Source organism: Drosophila rhopaloa, unplaced genomic scaffold (assembly GCF_018152115.1).
Source record: "Drosophila rhopaloa isolate 14029-0021.01 unplaced genomic scaffold, ASM1815211v1 contig_69, whole genome shotgun sequence".
NCBI classification, from domain to species: Eukaryota; Metazoa; Arthropoda; class Insecta; order Diptera; family Drosophilidae; genus Drosophila; species Drosophila rhopaloa.
In genome coordinates this window covers 951,469-978,799 of record NW_025335166.1, presented here as the reverse complement: position 1 = coordinate 978,799, position 27,331 = coordinate 951,469, and the positions used below count along the sequence as shown (strand labels likewise).

At 37.4% G+C, this 27,331-nt stretch overlaps 2 protein-coding genes across 4 annotated transcripts in view; one reads left to right on the top strand and one right to left on the bottom strand.

Moving 5' to 3' along the window:
• The window catches only part of LOC108052594 (diacylglycerol kinase 1), a 50,112-nt gene extending 40,563 nt beyond the window's left edge, over positions 1-9,549 (bottom strand). For 2 of the 3 annotated variants that reach the window (XM_017135024.2, XM_017135026.2), the window contains exons 1-2: positions 9,111-9,549; positions 4,070-4,173 (exon numbers count right to left, since the gene is read on the bottom strand). The gene's annotated coding sequence lies outside the window, so the exon portion shown is untranslated. Of the gene's footprint in view, positions 1-4,069; positions 4,174-9,100 lie in introns of all 3 variants that reach the window. The other variant, XM_017135025.2, reaches the window with a different exon arrangement.
• Positions 9,550-15,050: 5,501 nt separating this feature from the next.
• Positions 15,051-27,331, top strand: part of LOC108052606 — a 35,450-nt gene continuing 23,169 nt past the window's right edge. Inside the window, exon 1 of the mRNA XM_017135044.2 lies at positions 15,051-15,807. The gene's annotated coding sequence lies outside the window, so the exon portion shown is untranslated. The remainder of the gene's footprint in view (positions 15,808-27,331) is intronic.

Genomic DNA, 27,331 nt, shown 5'->3' with positions numbered 1-27,331 from the left:
TCGACGCCCAGACAGCCTTCAATGGAAACTGATGACGCCACACCTCGCCTGCCCCCGTTTTCCCTTGGGGCGGTGCAAGTTTGGGAGGTGGGTTCATTTTCGTGTGCCGCTGAATATAATTTCTTGAACAATAAAAACTGTTTCGTCTTCGATAAACAGAGGCGGGCTGGAGGAGAATGGCCGTGCATGCCGGTGATCTATAAAAATAGACAGTCAAACAAACAAATCGATGTTTCGACGGCGGGACGCTGCGTCTTTCGGCACATATAAAAATACGGCATGATCTTATAGCTGACCTTACACATTTGCAGCACCTGGTCAACCTGGCAAACAGATTGCGCTGGCCAACAGGTATGACAGTTTTTAACTCTTAGAGATTAATTTATTTCAGCTAAGAAAGAATTAATACAAAAATTCAGTTTTTTAAAACATTATCTCTTTTTAGTTTTTTATTTTTGGTTTAAAGAAGAGGTAAGCCCCTTGAGTCCTAATATTTACGATATTACATTTTGGGAAGAAACATAAAAACAAACATAAAAGAAAACAGTCGATAACGATTATACTTTTAAGACACAAAAAGCTAAGGTTTTAGTATGTATAGATCGTATTTTTTCAGAATGTTTAAATGTTTTTTATAATTATATTTTTTTTTATTAAATAAATTACGGGGATAAACATTGAAAACAAGTTTAAAAAATGATTTATTTCGAATAAAATATGTTTTATTGTTGTGAGTCAATTTATATAGTTTTTAAGAGAACAATGTTTATTGTCAATTAATGAAAATAAATTCATACTTTGAAATACACAAATAAGAATTAGTTATAAAAGTGTTCCCAATTTTATTGAATTTATTTATCTAGTATTTTTTTCCAAAGGTTCTATTTTCCAAAATGTTTTATTTTGGATCATTTCTATTGGGAAATCAGAATTCGTCCGCTCAAGATACACGGAAATCCTAGCGGAAAGCAAAACAAGAGTCTCACGGGGAAGGGAAATCGATTTGATTGAATTGCCACAATTAGAAAGATTTCCAGATTTGCTCGCCTTGTTTGAGTTTGTTTTGGTTGCGGTTTTAGCCGCTTCCCGAACTCGTGGATGTTTACACGGATGCCTCTGCTCCTTTCCCCTGCGGTTAAATATTTGATGAACTGAGGTGGAAAATTTGAACCAACATACTGGTCAGAGTGCATGAAAGAGGGGGAAATCAAGGGGCGGGGTGAGGGACTCCCTAAAACGGTATGGCGCTCAGTTCCTTTTTTCTGCCTGCTTCCTGGAGATATTTAAGCCGAGCCACGCCCCTCCATTCAGCGTGACAGATGAGAAACAGCAGCACTTCCTAGAGCAGTGGCCAAATCGATTCGGATTCTTTTTGGCCTGCAGCAATGCCCGCACTTACAACACACGACCTAAAATAGCAAACGCTTTTTGGCTGCCCCAAATTACGAACGCACATGAATAGGGAATATAAATCTGTGTGGTATCTCGTAACCTAGTGAATACATTGAGAAAAATATTTGACATACAAGGAGTAAAAATCGTTAAAGAAAAGTTTTTTTTATTATTATTTTTTCTCAGAAATTTTTTATTAAAATTCATAACTGAAAAGCTACATAGTTTTATATAGAATCCTTCCTCGTTGTTTTTGAAAAAAAATTTAATTTGATAAATCATTAACTAAAAATAAAAATATTTAAAATAACATAGACATTGAGAGATGAAACTAAGATAATTAGAACAAAAACATACTTTTTAATAAAGAAATAACAATATACGCCAATTGCAATTAAAATTACATTACTTATTAATTATTAAAATAAAACACATACTTTTTCATAAATAAATAAAAATATACTCCTATTCCAATTAAAAAGTAAGAAAACCCATAATTTACTATGTAAATACTCTGCGGTAATCTAAATCTGCAAATATAAAGTAAATCAAAGGAATAAGAGTCATGTGTTGCGTTTATCGAATTTGTGTGTTTCTCAGTGCCGACTACAGCATATAGCACTCACCACCCGGTCGGCCTCTGACGTCAGAGCCCCTTTCGACCGCAGCGAAAATGGCCATTGAAATGTTGACGTCGATGGCGTTGCGAGTTACGGATTTGTCTCTGCCCTGTTATTGTTTAACTCACAGATACTCCGGCAGTGTGTGCGGGTATCTGTGCGTTTATTGACATTCAACGGCGAGTGTGTGTATTTGTTTTGGTCAGAGGCAGAGATAGATGAAAAATTGATTGTGCTTTACCTCAACAATTTGGCAAGCTGAAAAAATACGTCCAGTACTTGGCACCGTCATCCATGTGTGCCAATTAAGGGTTCTCGGCTATTGCACAATGCACCCACCAAATATCATCGTCATCATCGGAAAAGTGAGCTGGAAATATTCGGGGGTTGCCACTGGCGACAGTTGGCCAATATTGAGATGGAATGGCTGACACATGTAACAAATTCCGAGCACTCGAAACTCGAATAAATCAAAGACATGACAAAATATTGAAGGCTCTTTGTCGCTTAATTGGAGTGCCACGCGTTGGCAATGACAAAGGCAAGTCAACTCGGAAAAAATCCAAAGGCGGCGGCAACTTTGACTGGCACATTTGACATGTTAAATGCGAACGCCACAGCATGTATGAAGATACATGTGGACATATCGTTTGGAGAACCGATATCTGTTATGGGATCAAGAAAAAACTATTCGAAAATAAAGCATGAAATATTGACTTTTCTTGTATTTCGATTAGGATTCTTTATAGGTAAGATTTTTAAAGAACAAAGTGGAAATTCATTCAGAAGACTTTGAACTTATTTACAATGTTCAATGTCTTTACAATGTATTATAACCCAGATCCCGAAACGGACTTTGGATTAGCAGCGTCCTTGTGGCCCACCCATCTGCGAGGACGCTCCTGCCCCGAACACACACACTCACTCACTCACACACAGACACACTCTTGTCGGGGCTGTCAGACGCCGTTATCACATATTGCCGTCACTTTGTGTTCGCCAACGCCGCTGTATTTGTGCCCGTAATGCGCAAACACTCGTATGCCAAAGGTCCTGGTCCGAGTCCTTATTCGCATGGTCGCATTTCCGCGTCTGGGACATATGCAAATGGTAAATGGTAAATGGTAAATGTTAAATGGCAAATGGTGAATGGCAAATGCCAAGTCGGTCAAATCGTTTTCGCACATGAGCCTTATTTGCATCTCATTAACATCCGGAGTTCTCGGGCTCCAACAATGGCCGCCGTGTCATTTCCGCTGCTATTTATATTTCTATTCCCGCTTTTCAATATGCCAAGGGTCGGATAATTATTGCACTATAAATGGAATATTGGTGGGCCACGCCTAATGAGCATGTCCTTCCCTGATTGACATGTGATGGCTGTGTGTGCGGGGGTAGTTAATGTCACATATTTTGATAAATTGTTTTACGACCATAATTTGTGCAACTTTTATCGTCTTTTTGTAATGGCTTTCCTATTAGTGTTTTATGTGCCGTAAAAGTAGCCCCACAAAACACGCATTCATCATTATGCTGATAGTTGATAGAAGTGGCAACAAAATGAAAATTAAATTATTTACACGGCTCTCGACGGGCGCCTTTTGCATTTTATGACAGCGCAAACAGCCCGCACTCTTACTTATTCAACATTCTGTTGAACACGCGCTCAAATAATTTATGTTTTGCTTAACCTTTGGGGCCGCCGGCAAACAGGGGCAAACAAGGGTTAACAGCCATGTCCCAGGCAGATACAGATACTTATTTAGACTAAGATACGCTGAAAAAACAACTATTTAAAAAATCTAAGGCGCTTCGTTCTTTAAGAGTTTATCTTTAAATAATAATGAAGATCCTGATGTATTTTTCTTCAAATAATCCATAAAAAGGTGACCAACACATCCATTAGAATGCCCCACTCTACTTTTTATTTCCCAAGCGCGTGCCATGAAGTACAACTCAAAGGTGATGTAGTTTGGCTCCCCGAGGATGGGTACTGTTTGCATTTTGATGAGCCCGAAAGAAGCGGATTATTTGACTATTTATACGTGTTTACATACCTTTTGCTGCTTCTTCCGTGGCGCTTCAAGAGAAAGGGATGGCGACAGGGGACGAGCCGGAAAGAGACGGGAGATGGGGAGCTCCTCCGTAGTTTTAGTACATGCTGCAAAGAAATTAGAACACAAAAAGTCAGCGGAAGTTGTGAGGAAATCTGCTAGGCAAACATCAGATAAGGCTGCCCAAACACTCCATGTTTGTGCCGTATATATTGCTCTTCGTACTCAATCGTATTTGCGTCAAAATTAAACTAAGTCGGTGCTTAACGTCGAGTTGTCAAAAGTGTTAATTGCGATGCCCAGACGAATTAAATAATTAATTTGACGAGTTTACTTTTAATCAAGGCAAGTTGGCTGCTCTAACAAATAGAGCTGAAACTTGTGTTTATTCTGATCTTTCTTGTCCAAGTCCTAAACCGTTGATTGCGTCTTTGAAGTTTTACTCTGAGTTTCAGAATTTGCGCTGCAATAAATTTATCTTAATATCCAAGCGATGTGGAAGTTTCGGTCGTCTGAGCGCATTTTTCATTCTAATGGAGTCTTCTGCACAATGCCAGTGAAACTTTTCTCCTTTGCACTACCGCAAACAATGCCAAATTATGTATGTAGGTAACACAAGGCAGGATGGGTACAGATACAGACGAGCTACAAAAATAGTGACATTGTTGCCATTTCTTTACACCAACCAGGAAGGAAATATAAGTTTAAAAAAAGTTAGTAGCCGTTGCTTAAAATGCGAAAATAGTATGATATATTATTTTTAATTTTTCTTTCTTTTATTAAATTATATTCTACATTAAACTACTCAAATTTTTTAGTTTAGAAAACCGTGTTTATCAAATTGGCAAGTGCATTTTTAATACGTTTTTTAAGGTTTTTTTTTCGGAAATCCAACTTATTTAAAAAAAAAACAAGAAAGACAAACGAAGTTGAAATAAATATCAAATTATAAAATCATTCATATAACCTTTATAAAAACAACTTCAATTAAAAAACAAATTGGCATTTAACAGTTATATGGCAGTATAAATAGGCATAAAATATATTCGATTATTAGCAAAATAAAATTTTTAACAAAAAACAAATATCATTTATAATTAAACTATAAATAATATATAAATTTTATTTATTAAATAAAAAAAACAAAACTAAAAACCAAAGTTAAACAACAGTATATAAAGATATAGATCAGAAGTCGGATTGATGGCCAAATAAAACTTAACAACAAACAGATATGGCAAAAATACCCCCCCCCAATTTTTTTCCGCGCCAAAGGAAAAGAGGGTGTGTCAAAGTTATATCTTTAAAACTGAAACTAGTTCGCGTAGAAACAGACAAGACGGACAGACAGGGACATTCAACCTCTGAAAAATATATACTTATATGGTCGGATGTCCAATCTCTGAAGGGATAATAAAAAGAACATTTCCACTATAAGAAAAACAACAAAAAAGACAAGAAAGGAAAGCTAACTTCGGGCGGAGCCGAAGTTGATATACCCTTGCAGAATACTCTGTAAATTATATCCTCCAAAATTATTCATATGATGCATTCTTAATACTCATAAAAAATCCCAACTTCCTAACTTTAAAAACACCAAAGTTATGGCATTTCCAATCGTTCAGTTATATGGCAGCTATAGGATATAGTCGGCCTTATGAAATTTGGTAGGTCGGATTGATTGGCCAAAAATAAAACCCATAGAAAATCCCAACTTCCTAACTTAACAAATACCAAAGTTATGGCATTTCCGATTAATCAGTTATATGGCGGCTATAGGATATAGTCGGCCGATCCTTATGAAATTTGGTAGGTCAGATTGATTGGCCAAATATAAGACCCATAGAAAATCCCAACTTCCTAACTTAACAAACACGAAAGTTATGGCATTTCCGATCAATCAGTTATATGGCAGCTATAGGATATAGTCGGCCGATCCCGCCCGTTCCGACTTATATACTGCGTGCAAAGGAAAGAAGGGTGTGTGCAAAGTTTCAATTCGATATCTTTAAAACTGAGAGACTAGTTCGCGTAGAAACAGACAGACGGACAGACAGACGGACAGACAGACGGACAGACAGACGGACAGACGGACATGGCTATATCAACTCAGGAGGTGATCCTGATCAAGAATATATATACTTTATAGGGTCGGAGATGTCTCCTTCACTGCGTTGCACACTTTTGACCAAAATTATAATACCCTCTGCAAGGGTATAATAACAATTTCTCGCACTACTGGGTCTATTAGTCTGGCCGCAACTGTAACTACATACATTCTCATCTTATTCAGTCCTGTGTCCCATGACAGAACACATGTTAAACATTGTGAATAGTGCGAAAACTTTGACATCAAAGTTTGTTGTTTAAATAAATTTTGTGTTGCTCAATGTGTGAAATTGAAATTATTTCGGCTCAAGACCCCCAAAAAGCTTGGCCAAATGGAGAATGGCATTTTAATCAAGTTTGGGGAAGTTCATTAGCACAGAGCAGCACACAGGGCGTATGCGTAATGTGGTTGTTTGGTTCAGCTCAATAGTGAAGCCAAACTTCGATTAGCCACACTTGACGGGGCGATAAGTCGCTACCATTAAATGCTCGTTAGTAGTCATTGCCATATCTATATCTGTAGCATTCGGCAAATTATCAGCCAGTGCCTCGCTTGCGTTGCTGCTCTAATCAGCGCTGGGCAAACAAAAAGCTGACATGAATGAAATTTACAGAGCGCCGAATGGCTCTTTTTCGTTGCTGCCATTACACTTAATAACAGGTTGAATGGAACAGTTCCAAAAAGATATTACTTTTCTATATTACAAATAATTATTGTATCAAAAAGTAATTTTAACTTTCGGGAACTAAATTATTTATAAGACCTTAATCTACATAAAAAATCCGTGTCTTCTTAACAAATTATCAAAATGCCAAAAATTCTAAAAAAAAAAAAGTTTACAAAATAGTCAGTGACTTTGACTTTTCATAGAAAACGAAAGAACTATTATTATTATGTATATTATACTGAGGGTCCGACTTAGGCTTAAGAACAAATTTCAAAAGTAAATCAAAAATAAAGGATCCATTGTTATGACAACTTTAAGACAAAACTTAACTTATGCTGCCTAGTGTTATGAGCTGGGCCGCATATCTTCTTTGCGTATCGCGTATCTCACCGCGGGCGAGGAAAACTCGGGGAAAAAGGGAGGAAAAGCGGGCAGACGACTTCAACGTGAACACCACGCCCCTGGGCAAAATGCTTGCCCCACTGATTTGCGTGCTACACACACAACAAAAAATAATCAACAAAAAAGACTGGGTGTAGCCACTCGGATATTTGGGATACTTCGGTGCTGTGTCACATTTCTGTTCCGAGCTTTGTGCTATTTTTGCCAATTTGTTTGCTTTGCTGGCTGCGCGACGTTGCGGCTTATCACATAATTTGAATAAAGTAGCTGCAATCTTGTGTCAGTTTATCGCAAATTAGACCGACAACGGACGGGTACAGATAAAAACATCAGCTAACTAGCAGAGGCAGCAGCAGCAACGCGACAGATTGTCTATGGCCAGAAAAGTGTGGAGATTTAGTTAAATATAGTGTGAGATGCCCGATATGGGGAAGATGTAACCTTTAAAATGATCCAGCATACGCATACGCATACGCCCTGGTGTGTGATGCACTTTTTGCCCCCAATTTGTTTACTTTGTGCTGCACAATCAAATTATGGACGTGGGCGTCAGGTGCGCGAAAGATGAATGGGTGAAAATAATTGAATCAGAAGCAAATTGCAGGACATGTCGCCCGCCAACCTGCTGGCAACTGCTCCTTTTTCCCATGTCGCGGGTGTTACCCGTTTTCCCCGCTTCCTTCTGCCCTTTTCCGGACGTTGAGCAAATTGCTTGACACTTTTAATTATGGAAATTGACTAACGCTCTAATGGGTCGCGAGAAAATATATATATGAAATATGATGGAAATGCGGGGCATAAGCTAAGAAGTCTCCGTTCCATCAGCTTTCCGCCAAAACGCCATTTAAATGCGAAGACATTAACAGCTCTGTCATTGGCTGTGGATACAGCTAATATGGCCCATAAACTAAATATATCGAAACGGTTTTGAATGAAATAAATCGGGTTTGGACTCGACATAAAGCAATCATTAATCTACTGGGTAGATGCCCATTCTGCCTGGACTATGCCAAAAACACGCAACTTGAATTTCCCCGAATTGTGAAAAGCGCTTTTAATTGGAAAGTCGTTTTTCCTCCTCGCAGTGAAAAGCTAATGAAAAGGGAAATCAAATCCAATATTCAGCGCCCCGCGAATTATAGCCTCTGCCCGATAATAGTTGTCTGCAGAGAAAAAAATTTAAACAATACTGAATCGAATGCGTTTTTATTCCCAAATTCATTTATTTTGAAACACATTTTATAGCCCCGACGGATTTTTAAAAATCGGATATAAAAAAGATTATTTGCTTAAAATTCAATTACATTATTAAAGAAGTCTTGTTGACACTTAAAACAGAAGCTGTAACATTTTTTTCTGAATTTAAATTATTGCTTTTTCTCTGTGCACGACATTTTGCGTCTGCAAAGGAATCTCTCTGGGCTCTGCGAGTTTAGCGGAAATATGTATGAAAACATTTGCCTGTCAACGGGGTCATAATCGAACATGGGTATATGCACGTATGTACATATATACGGACGGGGAATACAAGCACATTTGGTAATTGCACCTCGGGATGCTTAACATGATGCACTGCCACCGGGAAATATTAAGTGTGCCGCAGGCGAAGTGATGGTGGCCATTATTTATTTACATTTTCCGCTCCCGGTTCTTTATGTCATCATTCGCCTGGCTTTCCATCGGCATTTTCGGCCAGTGTTTATTCTTCCCCGCTACTTGCTGCTCTTTTTACTGATGGGATGAATTTTCCGACCATCCCGAAAGGTGTCTGAAAATTTGCATATTCCGGGCCAGAAACTTGGTCGCAATCTGCACGCTGCGTTGGTTAATTTGAGGGCACCACGCGTACACACACCTTGGCTCACCTTTTCCCGCTGCTTGTTGGGCTTTTCCTGCTTTTCCTTGGCGTGGCTCAAATTAATACTGCAGCCCAGGACCTGGGAAATGCGGATCCTTTTGCTGTTGTGGCACTTTTCACTAGCATATTTTGCTGCGCAGTTGGACGCGTGTAATTGTAAATTATTCACGCTTCCTTACGGCACTTGGCAAATGTTTAACAGTTGCTGTTTACAATCACTTTGATGTCATTTACCAGGTACTTTTTGCGATATCTTTATATCTTTGCGTAAACGCAAAGTATTAACATCTTTTTGTTTTTTTATGGTTTGTTATGTTTTTATATTATTTTTTTTGTTTATTTTTATGTTTACTATAAAAATATATGGTTGATTTGGGGGTTTTCTTATGAACTCAAGAACGTTTCCTTATTTTGGGGAGCTTTTTTGCTCGATGCGATCGCCGGCACGTCCACTAACGAAGTGAGGGCTGCGGCCGATGGCGCATTCTTTTATAGTGGCCGTCGCGCTCTTTTGCTCTCTCTCTCTCTATTGCCTTCTCTTAGCTTTCTCCCGTTATCAGTGTCGCCACGCTTTTTCTGGCTCTTCAACAGCTGAGCAGCTCTCTTGTTTGATTTTAAAGGGGCCAAGTGATGCATTTTCTAATCAGCAGCTTCTGAGTCTTGTGACGTCACTGAAAGCCACTTTCCCAAATGCACTTGTTTTATACTTGTATACACAGTTCGAAATGGCTTGTTATTTTTCTGACTTGTGGCCATAAATTAGCAAATAACCTTTGTGCTTGGCCAGATTTCAGCTGACTATTCGCTGCTCTTCGTGTTTACTTACACTTTTCTCTCCTTCAATGCTTTTTGCTCTCCCTCTGTTGTTCTTTTGTTTTGTTATTGTTATTGTTGTGCCTTTGCATCTGGGCTCTCTGTTGATTTATCAGAAAATATGTTATCTCAGAATGGCGCATAACTTAAACCCCCGCCGCGTTTTCCGTGACCTGTTATCCCCGTCGGGAATTTAATATAAATAAATGCTTACAAGAAAAGTTTTCTCGGAGAACACGTCTATGTACCTTTTCTGGTCCACTCGATAAGCAGCTCCTAGAGTTTGACAAAGTTTCCCCATTTTCAAATTACAAAACTTTGTTTTTGGCTTGTTTAATTATTTTGGAGTTTTGCTGACTTCTGGGAGTAATTGTTTTGATAGGTCTTCGCAATAGCTTAATATATAATTATGAAACAATTTTAAATAATCAAAAATATTTCAATAATTATTTATAATCTTAATTTAATTGTTTGTTTTATTTTATTGAATAACACCAACTAATTTTATTGAGATTTAAAATTTAAAAAGTTAATTTACATTTAAATTAATAAGAGTATGTATGGATGAATATTATATTTTGTATTAAGCTGCTGAGCACTAAGCAATATGATGCAATCCCTTTTCTTTTCAATAAAATATATTTCTGTTATTTATAGATTGTATAATCAAAAGCTATTATTAAATATATTTTTGCATACGAATTTTAAATAAGTATATTAAATTTAAAAAAAAAACAATTTTTTTACTAAATATATAGAAATTTTTTGCGATTGCCGATTTCTTCATAAGAATAAACATTGTGAAGCTTAATATAAACCATATGAAGCATAGATTAAGCCGGAATCTGCTACGAAAATTGCTTATGTACTGCCGAAAATGTACTTCGCATTCTTTCCCTTTGCTCCGGATCTACGCATAAAAATTCGCGTCAATTTTCCCTCGCTTTACAGCAGATTGCCACTTCTGGCCACCATCTCGCATCTGGTTTTCCTACAGGAAGTTCAGAGTCCTGATTCACACACACACCCACACACTCGCAATCAGCGAAATGGGCATGCAAAAGCGTTGCCATTTTATCGTTGCCTACTTTCAGGCAGCCACCATCAAGCTGTGCCAGAAATTGGAACTCGTCGTCCACCCACTTACCCCGCGACCGCCCCCCTTGTTCCACCCCTTAGCCTCTCCTTTTATTTTTAGCAGTAGCATAATTTTTTATTGATTGGATTTCAGTAAAAATCACTTCCGGCGATAAATTTGTTATGCAGGCAGCGATTCCGTTCGGTTATGTCCTGGCTTTCTGTTCTTCTTTGACTTCGCAAAAACAGGGAAAACTTTTCATGCTGGTGGTGGAATATTTTCCAGCCCGCCTGACATTTTACAGGAATACTGTGTGTTTTGATTTATTTTACTTCTGCGTCAATGTCAATCGTATCTGCAGACTTCAAGGGAAATATCCTTGCCTTGTTTAACTCGGAATTTGTTTGTTTGGCTTTCGTTATGCTCCTGCACTAATGGCCAATGGGGCTTGGCAAATGGAAATGGAAATGGCAAATGGCTACGAGTATTGACAAAGAAAATTTGCACACTGTTTGCCTTACATTACATGTGGAGGGTGGGACGGGGGAAAAGCCTTCGGGCCAAATCAAATACAAACACATTCTCCACAAATTACTGCAAAATTTTATCAAAAAGCCAGCAATGCTGGCTGGTAATTTAATATTTCAATCCCGAGCTCTATGGGGTCATTGATCCCGATGATGTCCTGGCAACCAGTAAAAGGTCTTTGAGGATAAACATTAACCATCGGGCGGCGTGAAATCATAGCAAATGAACAACTAAAGACACGTCCATAACAACAGCTGCTGACCCACACACAAACACCATCAGAGGACGATGGGTTGTCCTTAAGAGAGCCGTGACGTCACATGTGTGTTGCAAAGAGATGAAGAGAGACTTTTTCAAGATATTGTAATGCACATGCGCGAAACGAGGACTCTTTGGACTTCCGGCTAGCGCAGCGACCATATGACATCATTGAAAACAAACCCCGAGCTTTGGTAATGAAATTATGCGTTTTTTTGCCATTTTTGTCACCGCCTTGGGCCGTGTATGTGTGCTCTATCGGTGTGAATAGTTTTGGCTTCTGCTGTGGCGCCTATGGGAGCGCTGACGTCACTGTTGCCTGTGCACTCGAATGTAAAATTGGCAAATAAATAGGATTTGATATTTAACGTCCCGCAGCAAGGAAGCCATGCGCCGAGGATGGTGACATAAGCCCAAGCAGTCAAACAAAATTCCTTGGCCAGCTGCAGTGCTGCCACTTATTTCGGGGATATAAATTTTAAATATGGAAGCAGAGGAGAATAATTAACCAAAGTTACTTAATGGATTTGATTACCATTTTTAATATTTAACAAAATAATACAATTATGGAACATTTTATATTTTTCAGTTGAGTTTTTTTATTATTTTTGTTAACATTTGGGAAAAAAAACGGTTTAAAAATATATATTTGCAAATTTAAATAGTAAAACCTTTAAGCAAACAATTTTTTTTACACTTTTCTAGACTATTTATTCTTTATGAAACTTCCAGTCAATTTAATATGTATATTTTTTTAATTTGTTACCTTACCTTAAGTTAATTTTTAATTTTTGTTTGGATCGAAAATACAAAACAAATTTGGCAGATACGAAATTGAAATTTATTGATAATGGCACCTTTTCTTAGAGAAAAATAATTTAACAAAAATAACATTTTATGTCAAATGGATTTAAATTGAAAAAAAAAACAGATTAAAATTAAATAACGAACGTAAAAATATGAAATTGAACAATACTAAAAAACAGTCTCATTTAAAAAATAGTCATTATTAAGATAGAGAGTTCGATTAATATACAAGTATTTAGTACATTCATTATTGCTAAAATACATTTTGTATGATTGAGTTAATGACGAATTGATTCAATTCATGCCTTAAAAAAAGGAAAGCATTTCAGAATTAATAAGTAATGGACATTACATTTGTAAGCTTTTAAACACAAATGTATTTACCAATTTAGTTAAAAACTTGTCCAGCATTATGAAAAATAGCCATAAAATAGCTAAGCAACCAGCACTCTTCAGGTGACCACTGACCGTTTGGTGGGAAAAGGTCACCAAGAGAAGACAATGACATTTCGCCGACCTAATTGAATCATGAGCACGTGCAACATTTCCCGGCTTATGCGACTTTTCAATCATTTCCCAGCCCCTAGATGAACAGAAAGGAAACTTCGCCTAACCGCACTCGAGTGCCTGGCCATTTGGTTTGTTATTGTTTTATGCGCTATTACTTCCACTTTGATGGAGTGCCCGCTCCGAAGGATGCTGCACTCACTGCGCTGCCACTTCCCCCCACCTTCCCCTCGTGTCCTTAATTCAGTGACGTCAATGGCTAAATGACTGAGTGACCAAATAGCGCGCTGGTGGCTGTTGCCTCTTTTACGGACACGCCTGTGAGTGCGGTTAAGCGGCGAGACGTTGCCCCATTAATTCGAAGCATACTTTCGGGCGCTCTTTAAAATTGCCAGCTGGCTGTTGGATGGTTTATGGGTACGCAACTTGGCTGTAAACGGATGTCAACAGCGAAGACATTAAGCATTTGAGCAGCCAGCTTATTCCAAGAAGTTTTAAATAATTTAAGCACAAAATCTTGATGCAAGGGAAATGATTGAAACGCTCACAGAATAGTCCATGTGTTAGCATTTTAAATTTATAAAAATAACTCCACATTTCTATAGCACTTAAAAAAAACGTTTTTTATATGGAAAACAATAAACTTAATAAGTTATTTATGGTTCAATATCACAATATACACAAAAATGTAAATATGCTGTGATGGTGCGATCGTTAGGATCGACTTAAGGTACCTAGAGTAATTCAATAACACTTCAGGTAAATCATTATGTTAAAAAAATACAAATAAAAATCATAAACTTAATAAAATTTTAAGAAATATAATGTTTAAATAAGGGCAGTTAATGTATTAAATTCGCACCGTCAAGCCATGTACGAATATATACAAAATTATACTTTTCACATCTAAACTGGAAAATTGCTAGCTGAAAAAAATAAATTGACACTTCTGTTTTAACTTGTACAGATCTGACACATTTTATTTTCAAATGTACATATTTTGAAAAAAAAGAAATTATCTAAAAACTGTATATTTATTCAATTATCCTATAATTTAATTATGCAAGGCAAAATAATTTTTTGATTTGGGGGTGTCATTAAAATTTGCGAAATTGTGATATACAATTTTTATCGATGGAATTAGGTAAGACTAGAATTCAAAAACTTCTTTAAACAAATATGTTGTATAATTGCTAAGAACATCAAACTGAGAGGACCTAATTATACCCGTTACTCGTAGAGTAAAAGGGTATATTGTATTCGTGCAAAAGTATGTAACAGCTAGAAGGAAGCGTTTCCGACCCTATAAAGTATATATATTCTTGATCAGGGTCACTAGCCGAGTCGATATAGCCATGTCCGTCTGTCCGTCTGTCTGTCTGTCCGTATGAACGCTGAGATCTCGGAAACTATAAAAGCTAGAAGATTGGCATTTTGCATGCAGATTCTAGGAGTTCCTACGCAGCGCAAGTTTGTTTCAAAAAGGTGCCACGCCCCCTTTAACGCCCACAATCGCTTATATACGATTTTAAAAATTTAAATATTTCGGAAAAGTAAAAATGCAGTTTTATTGTGTTTATCAATACCTATCGAAATTTTTCAAATCGGACCATTCGTTAAAAAGTTATGCGTGATCAAAGTTTCTATCTCCATCTCCCTCGCACTCCCTTTACCTGAGTAACGGGTATCTGATAGTCGGGGCACCCGACTATAGCGTTCTCTCTTGTTTTTTAAATCTAGTGACCCTTTTCAAAAGTTTGAAAAGTTCGCAGTAGCTTTTTTTCGGTTGGCCCATAAGTATGCAAGCTTTGAATCTGCTTGAATACCGTTTGTCGTGATCGCAGCTATAGCCCCATTAGTCGTACAACAAAAACAAGAAGCAACCGACTGACCGACTCAGCCAAACTCTTCGCCTTGTCTTCGCAGCGCTCAGTTTCTTTCAGCCAGTCGTTCGCGTCGGTTGTTGCTTGTTGGTTGTCGGTTGTTGGTTGTCCGCTGTCGCTGCATGTTGCATGTTGTCGGTGGGTTGTCGCAGGTTGCCACCGCGTTTTTTGGCCCTGCACGCAGACTCTGTGCGACTGCAAGGTGCTCTCGAATTAACAAGTATGCGAGCAGCCGAAAAAACACTCTAGCTTTGCTATTCTGACACAGTTTCGCGGCAAATCAGCAAAGACTGCAAGACAGCGAAAAAGATCGAAAAACAGCGGACGAGTGTGTGTAAAGTAAATGTGCATTCGACAACAAAAGCGGAGAAAAGTGAGGAAAAAACCAAAGAAGGTGCCGAGGCAGAAATTGGAAATAAACAAAAAGAAATTGCATAAGTCGGATTTTTGGCGTGCGCTTTGCTCATCTTCTGTCCCACTGCTGCAATATTTGAGTGGCTTCTGCTGTTTATCCTACGAAAAACGCGAGATAAAACGCGGGGACGGGGCGTCGAATTATTTAAACTTACTGGAGATATTTTACAAAATTTAATCAACTCCGCTGGGCTGCTTGACCATTTGACTTTTTTCGAACAAGTTTGCTTTCAAGTTTTGCGTCTCTGTCTGCGCTTTCGGCAATTAAAACACATTAATGCAATTGTTGCTAACCAATTTCTATATTCATGTGTGTGCGCGCCTTTTATCCGCTAAACATTTATGCAACTTGGCCGAAATCAACAGCAACATTTGGCCAAGGGACGAACTTTATCCGCAATTGAAGTCTGTGTGAGGTGAGGCAATTAACATAAACCAATTACAGCTAATTACAATTAAACAAATTAGTCGCCACAGATCGTGCGCGCATCGTCGCTGGTTGTGTCATTAAACTGATATGGAATTTGCATAAATTAGATAAGGATTAACAGCAAATAGAACAGAAACCCAGACGTGGGCTAAAACACGATATAGCTTTTTTGTCTTTTTTGTCCTGGCCTTAAATGAAACTCGTAAAAAGAGCCCAGAAAAAATGACAAGCCAACTGAGGGTAATTGAAGTAGTTAATACTCTGATTTCAGGAAAATATTCATTTAAATAATAAAATTGGCTTGCATTATAATTTCAAGTTTATAATTATGTTTCCAAGTATGTACTTCTTTTAAACATTTCAAAATAAATATTATCGAATTTATTTAATGTTTCTTATTTTTTATTTAATGTTTCTTATTTTTTGCCAGCAATTTAAATATTTAACCAACTAAATAATTATAGAATTTACATAGCTGACCTTATGTAAAAGAAAACTAAGGAAAACCAATTTTGTATTAAAAATATTGTTTAAATATTTAGTAATGTTATACATTTTGATTAGTATTTGTTGTGCTATAAATAATCATTTTAAATAGGCTAGTCCTCTTCTTTATAATATAACCTACCAAACGTTTCAAAAAGTCCATATAGCACTATCAGCTAAAGAACAGTTTTCTTATCAGCCCACTAAATCACTTTCCACTCCTAATTGCAAAATATTCGGCTCAACAAACACTTTATTGCAGCAATTTCAATGCAAATAAATTGAAATTGTGGTGCATTTATTTACAAATTACATTTACATACTTCCATGTTAATCAAATTTTCTAATTCGGGCAAGTGCACTTCACCATCCACTCCAATCATGGAAATCGTCCGCTTCATGATTTAATTTTAGTTGTTTTATGGCTCGGATTGGTTTTGGCTTTTTGGCTAATCATAAATAGAAATTCCCGTCACAACGAATATCCGTCTTTTGGTCTACAGAGTGTCCAAAAATTGGCAGGTGGAAACAATTCATTAGCCCCATCGGCTTAAAAAACACGCAGCCATTACCATATTGGCAGTAAATTGATTCATCGGATGGTCTCCTAGTTTTGACCAGTGTTCTTTTCCCAGCGACTCCCACTAATATTTGTGCATTAATTGCTTAACTAAGCATCGTCGAAATCTCATAGCGAGTTTGTTTCACCAAATTTAGAGACTGCCAAACCAGTTGAATGGATGACAAAACACAGATAAAACACATATAAAATCATGCATAAAAAAATCCCAAACAAATGCCTCAAACGAAGCTGAAATTAGATAATATTTAATGTGATGGGCGCCTCTCCTCTTTTTTGAATATTCGTATTTGTATATGGGCAAGTCTGCAAAGATGCAGTGAAAAAACATTTCAATTATCACCCCGGTGTTTGCAATGAAAACTGTTAAGTGGTGTTTAAAATGTTCCATTCGAAAACGATAATTAATCATATTACATATACATGTGCCTATTGCGCCACAGTATGCGCATTTCTCACAATTATGATGTCTATAAATAGAAGAGAAAAACCAAATGACTTACAATTGTGGGTGTTGCTTTGGGTTCAGCTTTGGCGAAATTAATGAGGCAACAAACTTAAAATATTAATGAATGAATGCGGTCATTGACAAACACACCACACACACACTACGTTTTCAATAAATATAATATTGAAAACCAAGAGTAGACATTAATAAAGTGGGCAAATAAATATTCCAATTTCATTATGCGGTTTGGGCTGTTTATTGCAAGTCGAAACCCCAGCTCAGCCACAGATACTAATTGCGGCTTGCCAAAATGTTCATGAATAGTCAGAGGCTAAGGCCTCGGGGCAGCAAGGGGTTAAAGTTCATATACACCTACTTGGAAAGATTAATGCAAATTTTGCTACGTGCGTTTGTACGTTTTTTAATCAAATCAAAATAGAATTAGCTGTACTGTTTTACTTGTTTTTGGTATGCTATTAACTATCATTGAAATGACATTCAGTCATTTTTGAATCCGATAATATATCCGTGACAAGGATTGGTTTTACTCCAAAAAGATATCAAAGATTATTTGATAAGGCTAATTAATTGTTTAATTTAAAATATGTGTATGATCACTTAAAGCAAACAGTTTTATTTTATAAAGCATCAAATTTCGGAACTTTGATAAAAAAAACACCTTGAACATAAAATTACCCTTTACTCGTAGAAGCGTTTCTGACTCTATAAAGTATATATTTTCTGGTTCATAATCACTAGCCGACTCTAGCCATTTCCGACCATCGTATAAACTATCGTATGAAAACTATATCAGATAGGGACTCGGGAATTCACGTTTGGATTAACCTTAACACTCACAAATTGTTAAACTCTTGTATTTTATACAATTATTCTATCAACATTTAGCAACACGCAAACCATTTTCCAAATGGAACAAATATTTCAGATGTTTTTTAAAAATTAACTTAAAACAAGAGAGAACGCTATAGTCGGGTGCCCCGACTATCAGATACCCGTTACTCAGGTAAAGGGAGTGCGAGGGAGATGGAGATAGAAACTTTGATCCCGCATAACTTTTTAACGAATGGTCCGATTTGAAAAATTTCTTCTACATTTCGATAGGTATTGATAAACACAATAAAACTGCATTTTTACTTTTCCGAAATATTTAAATTTTTAAAATCGTATATAAGCGATTGTGGGCGTTAAATATACCCTTTTACCTTACGAGTAACGGGTATAAATAGTAAATAACGTCAGGCTCCAGCATATATAATTTAAATTAATCGGCAAAGCAGTTTTATAGTGCCAGTGAACTTTTAAATCGTGTGTTCAAAAAAATAACATTACACGTTAGTGCTAACCCTGCAAGGAGAAAAAAAGTTAAACTTTTACAAAAAATGTAAGTTTTTTATTAAAAAATAACGGTTTTCCAAAAGCGGAAACCCTTACACCCCTTCAAATAATCTTTATTTTGCCACACTAGAAGTTTCACCCGATGTGAGTGCAAAACTAAAAAAACACTCTTTAGTAATAAAAACAACAAATAGATCAATTCATCACGTCAACTCGATTATTTAACAGTTTGTGGAACTGTGGAATTCGCGTAGCTCCAATAAGTGAAAGGTTCGTCGAACCGGAATTAGCTCCGGGCCAGATTCGGACATTATTCAAGCGAACTTGGCGCGGTTAGCGATAAACCAGTCAAGACTGATAAGCTCGTGCATAGAACATGGCCAAAAACACGTTTAGCACGGCCAGCCAAAAATAAAATATTAAGCAGAAATTTAAAAATAAACAAAGGCAAATAATAACCAGCGCAAGTCCGAGCCTTAACTCCAAACGAATGGTACGGATCGGCTGAATATATCAATATTATCTGATGATAACCCAACGACGAACCCAACTGGTTGACAAATGATCGCGTTTATAGCTTGTTTGATCCGTTCATTTGAATGTCCCCCGCAGGAGATTGAAAGATAGAAGATCCGATCCGAGCAAAGCAGATCGAAGTTAAATATAATTTATTGATATCGGTATCAGCTTCGCCTTTCTTTTTTCGTTTTGTTGGGCTGTTTTGTTCCGACCGTGTCAACTAATTAAGCAAAAGTAACGCTAAAACTCAATTGGAAACAAGTTCCAGCAAACACTCGCAGTGCTATCCACATCCATTAGCATTCGGATAGTCGGGTTTGGATCGGTTCGGAGTCTGGAGCCATTAAAATCGTATTAATAATGGGCATCGAAGAAAAAACAAAACGCATTGAGCTGGCGAATTAAATGGTAATTTTTCAAGTTCAGCGCATCCGGTGACATCGATACATCAGCTTTCAATTGATTTAAATTGTCTTAATTGTTTCGATTTGGCTCACAGCCACACAATGGCCACCACGGCAGACTTGAACCCGAAACCCACTATTACGATTATGAGGCTAATTTCCATCATAATGGATCTCGGCCTGGCCAAGTGCCATAAACCCGTTTCCACACACATTAGCATAGACACACATGTTCGGGCAGCCAAGCGCCATGCAAAAGTCGGGGCATTCGGTGCAAGTGCATCCAAAACAAATGCCCATTAATTGGCAGCCAGCCCCGAAATTGATTGGGTTTCTGGTTTCGGGTCTCGGGGTTTCCCTCTGACTTTACGGCCTAATTGGCCATTTCTCGGTGGCCCAAATACACGGACATCCGGCCCCTTTGATTGCCTTGCACAACCTTTCAAGTTCAGAGCGCGGCCAATAAATTGCACTAGTTGCCGCCGCACTTGTTGCTGCTGCCGCTGCGATGCTGATGTTGCTGATGTTGCTGATGTTGCTGATGTTGCTGATGTTGCTGCTGTTGCTGCTGTTGCTATGATTCAATTATGACAGCTCTTTATTGTGTTAACGAAAACAAAATGTCAAATGCTGACTTGGCCACTGCCATTGACCTTGACTGTGCTGCTCTGCTTTGTTGAACTCAAATATGATTATGGATACAAGTGTATTTAAACGAATTTGGCATCATAAAATTGATTTCTTCTGTTGGTTTTGCAAGCAGTGAGCTAGTCCAAAGTGATATCAATGGAAAATTTACATCGACCATACCACTTTATTAAAAACAAAAACGAAATATTTTATAATTTTAGAATAATAAACTGGTATTAAACAATTACAAATTAAATTGAGATACAATATAATTTGAGTTTCTTTAATACGATTAATGTTTTTCCTAAAACCCCTTACGACAAAATTTAAAAAAACAAGTCAAATTTTAGAACACTCAGAGATTGTTGTGACACCGTTGATCATATTTATAATTGGCTCAACATACCTTAAAAAACACATTTCATTTTTTTTCTTTGCCATGACTTTTTAAACTAAACTTAAATATTACACTACTTTGTTCATCATATTTTTATAGAATCGCAAATTTTGGTTGAAATCTAATACCCACTGCAAGGGTATTAAAAGTTAAACCTTCTTTGTTTTTAAACATATACACATAGAGTGCGTGTTAAAGTCATTTTTTTCGAGTTCAAAAATAAGATTTCAATTTTATAAAAATTGTTTTTTATTATTATAATATATAATATTTAACTTTTCTATGTATGCGTATAAAAACTAGGAGAAAATGACTGCAACTTTCAGATAAGTCGATTCCACCTTATATCTGCTTAAGTTTTATGTTTTGTTTTTAAATATTTGCATAGTTCGAAATAAGTACCAGTGGTGTTCTGCTTTAATAAGCCTTGGGAAATAAAAATAAAACAAAATGTGATTTTAGTTAAAAGTGGATTAGACAAAAACACAAAAAATTGTATTTGTCCTTTTTATATTGCATAAATATTTGTTAAAAAATACTTTTACCGATATTAAGGTTTATCAAAATTTTACTTAAAAGCAAAAAGTTGGATAACCAAAACGGTATTAACTATAATCGAAAAGTAAATTCTGAAATTAAAATTTCAGTTGTGTAACTGCGGATTGACTATGCCGACAGGTTTGTGTACAAAAACAGTGCTTTTAGTGCAGCCTTGAGCCCGCCTGATAAACCTTTTGGGTGGCGAAGTGAAGTCCCAACATGGTATTCCAGTCGGTTCTGTTCGACATGTTTGCACAGTTGTCGGTGCTCAGCAGTCCAAAACCCACCCACTCCCACCGGGGCAGAGCGTCAAGTGCCACATGGCAACCTGCAACAAGCCGCAAAGCCGGTTCATCTCGCATTTCGCAGGGCAACCTCCGAGGTTTTAAGCCCCTGAACATCCTTTTCAATGGCTCTTGGACGCCCGGGAAAAAAACATAAGAGGGAAAAACTAGTTTAAGCTCCACGAATGCAAACGCACTATATGCAGTTGCTAGTCCAATATTTTTTTAAATTTTCATTTTCATGCCAAGCTGCCAGCTTGTGTGTTTATTTGGATTAAGCTGTAAATGTTTTTTATGGGGGTAAGGAATATGGAGAACGACTTATGAACATCCTGTGTACATATGCTTTTGCTCTCTTCTTCGGCTTTACTTTTTTCCGTTTTTGGTTCACCATTAATTAAAGTTGGTACATCAATTTGATGCATCTTGAAGAGATCTTAAATTGAGATGGAACATGTCGTCGAAAAATAATCTTTAGATTTTTTATTAATTATAACTACTGATGACTATGTATAATGGTCAATTCCTAAGTAAAAATGTATTACTAATATTAGCCAAATTCATTGTTCCAGAATCTGGAAATAAAAGCTTTCTTTTGAAATTTCGAAAAAAGTTCATATAAATTCCAAAAGCATATTAAATATTCTTCAAGTGTTTTATAAAATATATCCATCGAATAGCAAAAATCTTTTATTAAGGCCAAAACATTCAATAGGCCCCGCCAATAGAGCCAAAATAGAATATTTTTGTAAAAATTATTTTCAATTGAAAGCTATTTTTTTCTGATTAAAACGTTTTTGAACTGAAAAGAAATTTCGAGCCTCGAATTAACCTAAAAGTGTATATACAAATAAATATTTATTTTCACATTTTGGAAAGTGTAATCAAAATACTTTGTTTTCCTTGACGTTTTAGTACTGTGGAGAAAAAACCTAGTTCCTATATTTGTTTTCTCTTTTCTTTGACTTAATAAAATTCTTTCAGTCATGTTTTTTTAATTTTAAGTTAAGTCTTCATCAAATAATTTGAAACCCCTGCAAGAGAGCGAAAGTTGAAAAATGAGATAAGCCGGAAAAAAATTCCAAACACCGGCAACAAAAACAAGATTGGCTGCAACTCTGCTTTGAATAAACAAAAAGGAAAAAGCAAGTGCAATGAAAAAAACAGATGAGGAGGGCTGTGTAAGGTGGGTGTGTGTAAGGTGTTAGGTGTGAGGTGTTAGGTGTTCGGAGGAGGGTGTTGGATAGTTTGGAGTTTGAAGGAACGTGTTAGCAGGTGAGTCCAGTGATTGCCGCTTCGCTGAACCGCTCGGCGGGATTAACTCCAGTGGTGGGCAGGAAAAATTCGATGGAACAGCTGTTGGCAGCAGCGGCGGGTTCCTCTTGATGTGCATGCCTAATTGACGGCCGTTCATCGCGGCTGCCCTGCCTGCTTATACACGAAAATATGTGCCTGTAGCTCATGTTTTTCACTCAATGTCTGGCCATTCTATTTCGGGCCGGAGCTTCTGCTCTTTAGCCGAATTTTTTAGAGCGTCGTTGATGGTCAATGCGGCCAGGCAAGGTTAATTGAAAACCAGCGTTCTCCTCCAAGCAAAACAATCGAGCAAGCCAAAGCTGCTTCGTTATTACACCACACTGAACAAAACTGCCTCTATCATGATATTATAAATTAATAAAAATAATCTTGTAAATTTATTTCAACATCCCTTTTGTTTGCATCCCCTAAAGCATTTCAATTTCTAAAAATTCTGTGTATTCAAAAGAATTATTCATTAAAAAAATTTGTATTGTTTTGAATAAAAACTTACACTATCATTTTTAAAAAACCTTATGGAGAATACAATGAAATAAATACATTGTTTTTAAATCCAAAAGATTATCAAACAATTTTAAAAAAAAAATGTAACCGTGTTTTTCCTGTGCATTTATTGACAATAAGATTTCTTCGAGCATCCGATGATGAACGGAACTACGCCAAGTGTTTGAGGCCTCAAGGGCAAGGTTCGGCTTAGCATAAATTGACGACCCTCGGAAGCGTCTATTGTCAACAGAGCAACCACCGTTCTAATAGACCCCGTTCGATCGAAACTGCACACAATCACACGGAAACTGGCCAAGTGGCTCCGAGCCATTTACATAATGATTGGCCAGCACCACGAGTCGTTGGCCAGTTGCGATTTATTGGCCAAAAGACCAGCCGGCCAACGGACACTGGCAACTCCCGGAGCTTGCACTTAATTATGCTCGTTAAATTTTATAACTTATTTACTTGGACCTGGGAGATGGCGGCGGTTATCTAATTTATGCGCGTTGATTTGATGGCTCACACTTGGATAAATCACAATTTAATAATATCACTCTGGCGGGCCAAGGGACTCGGGGAAATCAACAATCAATCAGCCAGTGCCGTTGTGTAAGAGATTTTAAATAAAATATTAAGTAATACAGTATGACTTTAGATGCAGAAGCTTCGGAGGTAATTACTACTATTACAGCTACTGAATATATGAATAATCGAGTCGAATGATTATAGATCTTCTTTTCTGTATTATATTTAGTTAGCAAAAACCAAAGGTTTTATCTTGTAATAACTTCACACTTCAGATGCAAATATTCTGTTACACACAAAAAGTGAAGTACTGAACCAACAAACTTAACACAATTTAGCCTTGGTTAACGTTATTTAATTATTTGAAAACCAATACTTATATTTGTCTCTAAAATATGTCGCTGTTAAAATACAAAATTCAGTCTAGTTGTGGTTGTAATCCTCCTTATAGGCTCTTCGCTTCATATGACTTTTAGTTGAACGCTTTCTAAAATCCCCCGATCTGAACCGGAGGCCCTAATTAGATGACTTCCAAGAACGACACAAAAAGGAGAAATATATACAACAGGCTAATGCGTCTGCAATTAGCATTAACCCACTGCGTTTTTATCACGCTGAAACGCAATTATGAGTTCAGTTCAGTGGCCAGTGCAGGCGCATTAATTGCCACCAACTCGCCGTAATCATCGTTGCAAAATGTCTCTTTGAGACCAACTAATTAGAGGTTTTGCGTCAGTCGGCGGCACTAGCCTCAATGACAAACGGCGACAGTTGACGGGGCGGTGGGTGGGGGTGCTGGTGGGGTGGAGTGGGTGGTGCAACGAGCCGTGAACGCTCAAAAAGCCACCACCTCCTGTCCACGTGGAGAGGGGAATGCTTAACAGCCTCGGACATAATGAGAAAGAGGGCGTAAAACATTTTAAAATAATATATCTTAGGCCTCAAGGCACCCTTAGTGCAGAACGCAAGTCTTGCCAAATTTATTTTTAAGCGTTGTACAGCTTTTATTTTATTCCACATTAAAAAGATTAACTGGTACTTTTTTTAAACAATGATATTCAGTTTGACCTAAGGAAAATTAAAGGTATTGTCTGCCAACAGCTCTACTGCAATCTCTTTGTGTTGCAAGTCAAACAAAAAAGCAAGAGAAGACCTTTAACCTACCAAATACTTGACCAAAATGTTGCTATTCTTCAAAAGCTTATATAAGTTATTCAATAATTTTAACTTATATCAGGTATGAATTTTAATGCACTTCATTTAAATCTGAAAGCTCTGAAAAATCTTTAAAAAAATGTAGTCAAAGTGAAATTTATCTTGCTAAGTTCAATCACTAACCATACCATACATGTTGTATGGTTAGTGGTTCAATGCTACGAGTAATCCAAAAATATCCCTAACAAATTTATAAACCTTCGGTTGATGTTGTTTTTTCTTTATGTTTTTTAGCATTGACACAAGAAGATAAAATTTAAAAAAAATCTATTTTTGCCTTAGTTTTTAAAACATCTTTAACCTTTGTAAACCGTTTGATTTGGTAATTTTCTATCCATTTGGAGAAGAAGCTTTTGAAATTGAACATTTAAAAATGGAAAAGCAGTTGTTGCTTCTTCAGGCCAAAAATAAACTCGGTAGGCATTTTAGGTAACTCATTTAAGCCCTGTTTTCTGTTTATAGCTTATACAAATGCAGTTTGAAGTTGCCGCAGAAGGTGTTGCCGATGTTGCGAGTTGCTGCTGTCGTGTTGTCTGTTGCTGGTGGGATGTAAATTAGCAACAAAAACGCAATTTTGCAATGCGGCAGAAAAACAATGCAGATTTTGTTGTGCTTTTTTAGCGGCAACATTTGTTGAGATTTCTTTTGCGGATTTGCGTGGCTTGACTTGGGTAATCGGAGTTTGTCGCTTAAGTCTTTTGTTTGGCCGTCCGCGATGATGAATTCACGGCAAATAAGTCAAGGCGGAGGCATCGCTTGGCAACCCATTCAAACTAAGTCGCTGAATCTTATTCCGATTCCGATAATACCAATCCGTTTTTAGACTGGCACTTTGACGTGCTCGGCCAATTGACTCATTAAAATATCAAAAGCCACCGCAGGCGTTCTGATTGAAGAGCAAACTATAAATAAAAGCCTCACGTCTCCATGCCCATTATTTTTATTCGCATTCCCTCACTCAAGTGGCGGCCACTTCAGCAGTCGATTGTTTGGGCAGCAAACAGAAGAATACCCCGTCAAAAATCGATTGTATTTTTAATCGGTATTTCAAAGAAGTGAGTACCCGTTCTTTATCCAAACTTGTGCAACATTTGCATTTGAGTAGCTACATTGTGCCCACATTGTGTGACTTCCATTCACCCAAAGCTCCTCCGATCCAATGGACTGCTCCGATTTGATGGGTCTATCGCTGAGATATGGTACACATGTCATGATTTGTGGAGGCAACGGAAATCAGCTGAGCGTTTGAAGTTGCCAACTGTTTTTTATGTTTTCCATTGCGTTCTGACGGCAAATAGTCAGAGCTTCGGAAGACGACAAAGTCACTTTGAGTTGTCACTTCACCAACAGAACTAGAAAAACTCACTGCTCGTACGTTTGTCACTGCGTCTTGACCATGGCACACATGTGCATGTGGCATGTCATCAGCAACAGTATGGCATATGGTAACACGATCGGCGATCCATCCACCACCATTATTATCGCTGCGATTATAGCAGCTGTTGGCACAGAAATCCGTCAATTGAGGCGCCTCATCAGCCCCGTGAGGTGATGGCGGCCAACTCAACCGCAAGGTCATCGAGAAATCCCATCATATTCGATAGGGTCATAATTGTATTCTCTGGAACTATACGTTTAAAATTATAGTGTGTAACGTTTTCTAACGAAATGGTATCTGTGTAATACTTCGATGATCAGCAAAATTACAAACAGCTTGCGTTAAAAGCGGAAGCTGAGTATAAAGATTTGCTTAGTCTGTATAAACATTATTTTGCACCTTTTACAGAGTCTTATTTTGTTATCCTGTCTAATGAGTAAATAACATATTTTCACAATATTTTAATGCTTCTTAATTAATGGACAACTTTCATAAGTTGTTTTAAGTTTGGAAATTAATGTCAAGGGTCATTTCTTGGTCATTTTTTCCATTTGGTATTTCAGACAGTTACATTTGAGTCCCATACAATCAGCAGACTTAGCACAAAAACAATTTCCCTAATCAGATATTGCACACCAGAAACTAGGAAAATGGGCCACAAGCTAAAGTGGTACTTTCGGCTTACACCCACGCGGAATGGGCGTTCATTGGGAAACTTGCATAGATAGGCAATAATTTTGGCTATTGGCGAATAGGTTGTATCACCGAATGCTTTCTGCGAGCGCGGCAATCTGTGTGGCATAAAAACTGCTGATTGCCACTCCAGCGACTGAGACCGAAACCGCAGAAACTGCAGCCTCGTCAGCTCTTTGTCGATGGCACGGAACATATTCCACGGCGATGGGCAAACTAGCTCCCTCCACATCCACTGCAACATTGGGC